At 37.9% G+C, this 7048-nt stretch overlaps 1 protein-coding gene across 10 annotated transcripts in view; it reads right to left on the bottom strand.

Annotated features, from left to right (window-relative positions):
* B3GALT1 (beta-1,3-galactosyltransferase 1) overlaps nt 1–7048 on the bottom strand; it is a 112846-nt gene that overhangs the window by 73083 nt on the left and 32715 nt on the right. The window contains exon 3 of one of the 10 annotated variants that reach the window (XM_017735696.1): nt 3854–3921. The exons of the other annotated variants lie outside the window; for them this stretch is intronic. The gene's annotated coding sequence lies outside the window, so the exon portion shown is untranslated. The remainder of the gene's footprint in view (nt 1–3853; nt 3922–7048) is intronic. 10 annotated transcript variants of the gene reach the window in all.

Here is a 7048-nt window from a genome sequence, read left to right on the forward strand (position 1 = left end):
CCTGTTGTTAAGACTATTGAGAAAAGCCAGAGAAGGAATTGTCTCGATACCAGCCTTTAATTCTGAACCATGTACACAGGACGGAACAGGATGAGGGTTTAGTTATCCTTTTCAAATAGTTTTGTAATGCAGACCTGATCTCAAAAGGTTACTGTTGTAAGTTTCTCACTCTTGCATCTCTCTGCTTTAATTTAAGACATTTCCACTGGGATGCAGCAGTCAGCTTTCCTCATTTGATATTTACTTTATTTCCTCTGTGATTTAAACCTGCCTACATGTCAATTTTCTCACCTCTTTAGAAAATTCAGTGATTGCTTTTTCCCTTCCATTACAATGTCTTGTTTCTAGGGTTTTTATTTTTTTCTCTTGTATAAGTTGTCATGTTTCTAGTGAACTTCTTGGAAGTTTCTTTGCTTCTTTAGTTATTAAAAATCTTGTCAAAGTTTGAAAGTAGGACTGACTTGTCACAGTTCTTGTGTGCTGAGAGGTTAGTCAATGCTGAAATGATATTCACCGTAAACACTCAGATTTCCTTTTTAATGCATAGCTGGAGAATGTTAAATAAATGAGAGACATTAGAGTTGCAGTAAATAATACAGTAGCATTAAAATAACCTAAAATGAAGTATAGGCTTCTTTTGTGTTTTCTTGCTGTAAGAGAGAGTTAGCTATTCTAAGATTCCTATGGAACAGTTAATAATGTTGTTAATCAAACTGTGTCTGAACACTTTCTTAAACAGAGCTACATACACTGGCTGTGATTTACAATGGGTTTTGTTGTTGCCTTCAGGGTTGGTGCATTGCAGTTGCTGAAAATTATTCAATATCTAGCAGTTGGCTCATGATACATTTTTTGTCTTACTTTGCTTAAGTTGTCTAATTTGCATTCTTTTAGAACTGACATTTTTCTATTTTACAGTTTCAAAAATTTCCAGTTGATAAGGAAGTGCTTACAGAAGTGTAGGTGACAGAACTGCTGACTTCTGGATGCTTTTGCCTTCTGGCCTTTATATTTATCAGTGCACGAATGATTTTTAAGACCTAGTTTTACTCATTGGTTCTTACTGAGAAGTAAGTTAAAAGGTACTGCCATAGCCAGTGGAACTTAGTAATAAATACTAGTTTTGTTTTGGTGCTGCTGTTATGCTCTTCTGCTGGCTGGATGTCATAATTTCACATCTGATTTATATATTTCAGCATCAGAGTCTGTTTCCTCTCCCTTTATGAATGTATTTCAACATGGGATTTGGGCAAAAGTGTGTTCTGACTTTGTCAACCTTTTGCACTGGGTGTTATCTCTCTGAAATGGCCTTGCAAACTTAGATCCTCTACATTTAAGAGAGGGGGACACGTAGAAGAGGTCTTCTGGAGATATACAAGTGCCCAAGAGATCACTTGAGCTGTGGAGTCACATTGCTGACCAAAATGTACTGTCACCAGTGCTTCAACTAGTAGGCTGCTGATAAAGATCAACAGGTGAATTGTTGTCAGTGGAGGAGAAAGGTTCCTGGTAATCTTTATCAATCACCAAACTCGGAAGAAGTGGGGGGATAGACTGCTGTTTCATGACTGTTGATAACATTTTTGTGCTAGTCAGTGCAAGTTCTATTTCATTATGAAGAGAATCAAGGTAAGAATTCTTGTTCTACATTAGCTGTACAGGATTTAGTGGAATCCAGACCATTTCTCTCCTCTTACAGCTGAAGTGAAGTCCCCAGGGCTGTGGAGATGAGCCTTTCTTCTCTACTGCTGAAGGATGGGCCACAACCACATCAGTTTTTTGGAGGGTGGCTGGAAGGGTTTTGTTTTGTGTTTTTCCTTTGTGGTTTTTTTTTTTCTTAATCTCAACACTTATTTATCTATCAAAACAGCTTTATGCATTAAGATGCTTGTGAAAACATTTCACAGCAATTCTCTGTGGGCTTCCACACCTCCTGTAGTTTTTGCCTCCCCTACATATAGTCCTTGCCTTATTTATTATTGGTTAAATAATTAAAACTGCCTGTACCAAAATCCTTCATTGTTGCAAACTGCTGCATGTCATGGTGATGGATTGCTAAACAAATGTTTTCAGTCGTGTAGTAATAATTTTAAAAATTACAAATGGGCATTAAATGAATAGCTAGCAAAGTAAAAGGATTGTACAGTCAAAGGTCAGAATAATTGTGGTGCTGTGAGTACTTTTCAAAAGGTTAACTCATCCATTTTAACTTCAGTGGCATTTTGGTGGCCTTTTAGAGAAGCAAGCAGGTCTGTACCAGTGCAAGATTAAAATATGCTTGACTTGGATTTTAGAATACTTTGGAAAAAATCATGAAGGAATTTTTATATTCAGATTTCCATGTAATTTAACAGCAGTGTCCCTACATATTTCTGAAATTCATTTAACTTTCTTGGCAAGCTTTTCGTGGAAAAGGGAGAAATTATAATTTTCATAATTGTGACTTGAGATTTATTTTCTAGTCAAGGTCAGGCCTTCTGTTCTTTAGGAAACAGGTTTTGGTCTGACAGATGCTAAATCTTGTAATTATGATAAAAATCATTAACTGATTGCTCAGCTGGTGCTCCTGATCCTTAAGGAAGCTATTGAGATACATTTTTAAAAATAAAACCACATGAGTAGGTAATCTCAAGCTGGATAATTAAAAATGTTTGTAGGTGCTTCTGTTTTGGCATCAATTAAATTATAAGCAAATTATAATATGAAACAATATATACGTTCTAAGAGATCTTAAAAGTGTACAGATATATCTGTTTATAAAGAACAAATGAAGCAACAGGAGCAAGAAAAGTAAGCCCCTCCAAATATATATGTTCTTGTTTCCAGAAGAACAAATGAATTAGGCTTCTACAGACACACAACTCCTGGTCTGGACTGTAGGCAGGCATGAAGAATCTTTATTGTTAACATAGAAATAATTATAACAGTTGTGTTGACACTTTTCCTTACTAGGGATATCTTGTTAAAAGGAACAAGTACTGCACCCAGCTGCAGATTTCAATTAGGCCTGAAGGAGAGCAAGACAGTTTTCTGGGGTCACAGAATTTCTTTAATCTTGCCGTAGTCTTGGATGATATTTAAGGACCTTTCTAAATTGTCTTTCTGAGCTGTACTCATTATTTGTGTAATTCTACTTGTGGTCTGCTTTAATGTTGCTGATATTGCATGGGTTGGAATGGATTAGCACTGATTACACATTAAATTCAGTATGCATGTCACAATATCAGCAGCAAATAAACTTCAATGCTTGCTGAGACATTTTAATTAGAATTTTGTGTATCACTAAGAACATCTTTGCTTTTGGTCCTGTTTTTCCTAGCTGATATTATTTCTGCCTCATGTGTCACTAGAGACCCAAAGTTGGAATATGTTTTCCTGGAAATATGTTACACTTATATATTCTTAAGGCATTTATTGAAAGACGGTTCTTATTCTTTGGATGGATGCTCTATCCACACTGCATGGCAGGAAAAGGCAGTGAGTGCAGCCTGTATAAATCTGCTGTGTTAGATGCTCTCTGATCTCATTTGGCCCCCTCCCTGGCCTGACAATGAATGAAGTTACAGACCATTGGGAAGCTGAGAATGATATGAGCTCTTCTGTGTGTCTGATGACCTTCCCCCCATATCCAGCTAGGATTTCAGGGACTTGAGTTTGCCTGGGATATAAGCATGAGTGCAGCATAGAAGCTTCAGCAAACATAAAAAGTATTCTTTGCTGCTAAGCCAATGAATAAGTGAAAATCCTTTACAAGCACCATGGAACAGGAAATGTGCGGGGAGCCTCTTGACTCAGGACATGTTGGTCTTTCTAGATGGGTGGGGTCTGTTTTATCTAAGTAGCTGTAGCTTACCAAGTTCATCTCCATGAGATGGTGCTGGTGGTGTCCAATCAGCAAATAGTGAGTCAGGCCCATATATCCTGGACAGGAACAAAGTGTAAGATAGATATATGATTCTTGAATTTCATATGCTTGCAGTGTTAGCAAGCAAACTCTCATTTGAATGCTGTCTTTTCTGTGTTGTGCTTCACATTCGATTAGTGTGTCCCTGACTTTAACCCAGTGCTATATTCAGACTATCCATTAAAATGCATGTGCAAATAAACATAGCTAACTATAGCATAATGCAGGGTTCTGTGAATTGCAGTTATGGCAGCAGAACAAGAGAAGACTTGTTGAAGGACACTGATTGAGTGAGAAAGGAGAATTGAGAGTGGGTGCTATTAAAGGTGATTAGGATTAAAAGAAGAGTTACTTCTATAAGTGAAAGACTCTGATTGGGCTGCAGGGGGTTCTATCTGTGGTGTACAGTACAAAGCATCCACACAACCCTGGCAGGATATCATGCCCAACTCAGCTTTAGGAAGCGCTGCCTTACCCACATGAGATTGACATCTTAATCAGTTACAATGTTGTAATGAATGTGACATCCAGCTTCCCAACACTTCATGATTCATCCCTTACTCAGGTTCATTATCCAGCTATTTTCCTTGCATTTCCTCTTTGTTCTACCATCATCACAAACCCAGCACACTGTAAAGCATACTTCATTTGCCCTTCCTCATGTTTCACCACCAGTTTTTATTTCCAGGTGTGCTGCTGTCTGTCCTGTCCTTTTTTCTGACCTGTCATGACAGGACAGTTTCCATAATGTTTTCCTCTCTCCCTTGTTATTGAAGCTTCTTTTTCTTGTTGTTCTCACTTGTGTCCTCTCTGACTTCTTGAAGACCAAGTTCTTTTGTAATTCCCTCTCCTCCCCATGTCATACCTGTCTACAACAGTTGCATTTCCCTTAGTTTTCCTCTCCTGCCTTATTCACTGCTTATCAGTGCTCTCCCCATCCTTCTTCTTTGATTTTTCTATTTTCTCTCAGTCTCTTAAAATAGATGTACCTGGATCATGGAGGGAATGGAGCTAGTGGCTGCTCACCTGAAGGGCATGTGCTCAAGCTGATGCAACAAGGCATAGCCAGAGCAGAGTATTGTGGAAGAAAGGTAGACTTGCATCCAGCTCCCTTTGACCATGGGCAGAATGAACCCGGGGTGCCCAGGAGAAACCCAGCCTTCTGTTTCTGTGTGTTACCCACACTCAATAATATGCTCAACTCATGACTACACCTTGCATCAGATGGGCCTAAGCAGGAAGGAGAAAAGGGAAAAAGAAGTTTTTTAATCAGTGTTTTGGAGGCAAGGCCACACTGATCTGACTGTAATGCTTCTGTTCTCCCAGGCAGCTACAACTGCTTTGCATCTCTCTGCAGCTGTGCTGTGCTTTGTAAACACCCCTGCATCCCACACAGCCATTGCTCGGTGCACTACGTACCTACTGGCTTCAGGTAGTAACCAGCTGTGACACATCTGTCTAATCCTTGTTAGGGGTCATGGGTTATCACACTGGAACATAATTTCACATGGTGCAGATTAGTCTGTGATAGAATAATCGGTGTCATTGCCCTTCCTCAAATGCCAGTTATGAACATTTTCTATGTCATTGTAGCACAAGTCACTTTTTACATTAGCTACCTCACAGAAACATTCTTCTATTTGATCATTTTAAATTTTTTTTTACAGGGGATAATGGAAAAAGTGGTTCTGTGACAATGTCATTCTTGACACCTTTTGAAGAGAGGAATGTAAATGCTAATGTTTACTATGGGTGGAAGTGTGTCTAAGCCTCAGTCTCTTGCTGCAAGTCTAAGTCTCTTGTGTTTGTCATGGAATACTTGGATATAGCTTGCTTTGGCAATTGCTTAATCGAAAAATCAGCTCTTAAGAAATGATATAAATCAAAGAATTGGTCAGATTTTTTTATCTGATAAACTTATTCAGCATATTTGAAATAAGATGAGAAATGAATACACTGGGGTTTTTTTGCTGTGACCTAAAAAACCCAGTGAAATAGCTGAAAACTAAAGCTATATGAAAATAAAATTTTTCACAGCTGTAAGTGGATATCTGAAGGAGACAACGTGTTTAGATTAAATGCTTTTATAACCAACAAAATAGATAATTATAACTTTTGATATAGGACTGGTATTTATTAGAGAATTGTAGGCATGAGAGAATGGATTTTAAAAATACTTGTATTAAGATTTTAGAAGGAGGGGACAGGAGAGATCATTTCAATCCCTCTTTTAGCATTTTACTTTTAAATAATTGCACAGTCACAGAGGGCAAAAGGTGGAGGATGACTCAGATCTGGGAACTGGAATATGGAGTGGGCATGGAGTTACCCCTTCCAAGTGAAACGAGCATTAGCAGACAAAAGGAGAGATGCTGCTTTAAAATAGCCATTACCATGGTGGCTAAAGTTTGTCTGACATCCAACTAGTGGGTTGCCCTGTTCAAAGTTTGTTCTGGGGAGCTTTGGGCAAGGGAGTTGACAGTCCTAAAGCTGACATATCAGTGGTTCTGATTTACTTGCAAAAACAATTAGATGATTTTTATGTTCAAGTCCAGGTGTGGACACAGAGTTAGAATGAAGTTTCTAATTTGTCTGAAACTTCTTACTCAGCTTTACTGAGGATCACTGAGCAACACATCAGTGTTTTTCATAGTTTGTCAGTATTGATCCTTTCAAAACTTTCCTCTTCACCTTGATGTGATTTTTTGACATTCTTTTATCAAATAATCAGATATATGCCATGTTTTTTCTTTCTGAATGTAAAGATTCCTAACCCATGATAGTAATATATTTTAGCCTTGACTCCCTAGTTAAATCTGTTTCTTGAAAGACTACTAGCATTAAATCTTATTAGAGCCTATTTGAAAAACAGGGATTAGTGAAATTCGATGGTGTTTTGAATGTGTTACATCTTTTCGGAAATCCTAGTTGGCCGAACAGCATGTGTTGTGCTACTGAGTAATTATAGTCATGGAACTAGAGCTATCATGGAGACAGTACTTAGTGTTGAAGGATCATTAGCTTTCAGGCACTTAAAATCTTCTTGCCCATAAATGTTACTATGAAATTTTTAATTTTCCATCTTTCATCTTGAAAGCAAGGTTCTTTATGGTTTTGGGGTTGTTGAAGTCTTCTTTACTACAT

The sequence above is a fragment of the Corvus brachyrhynchos genome, unplaced genomic scaffold (assembly GCF_000691975.1).
Source record: "Corvus brachyrhynchos isolate BGI_N302 unplaced genomic scaffold, ASM69197v1 scaffold255, whole genome shotgun sequence".
NCBI lineage: Eukaryota > Metazoa > Chordata > Aves > Passeriformes > Corvidae > Corvus > Corvus brachyrhynchos.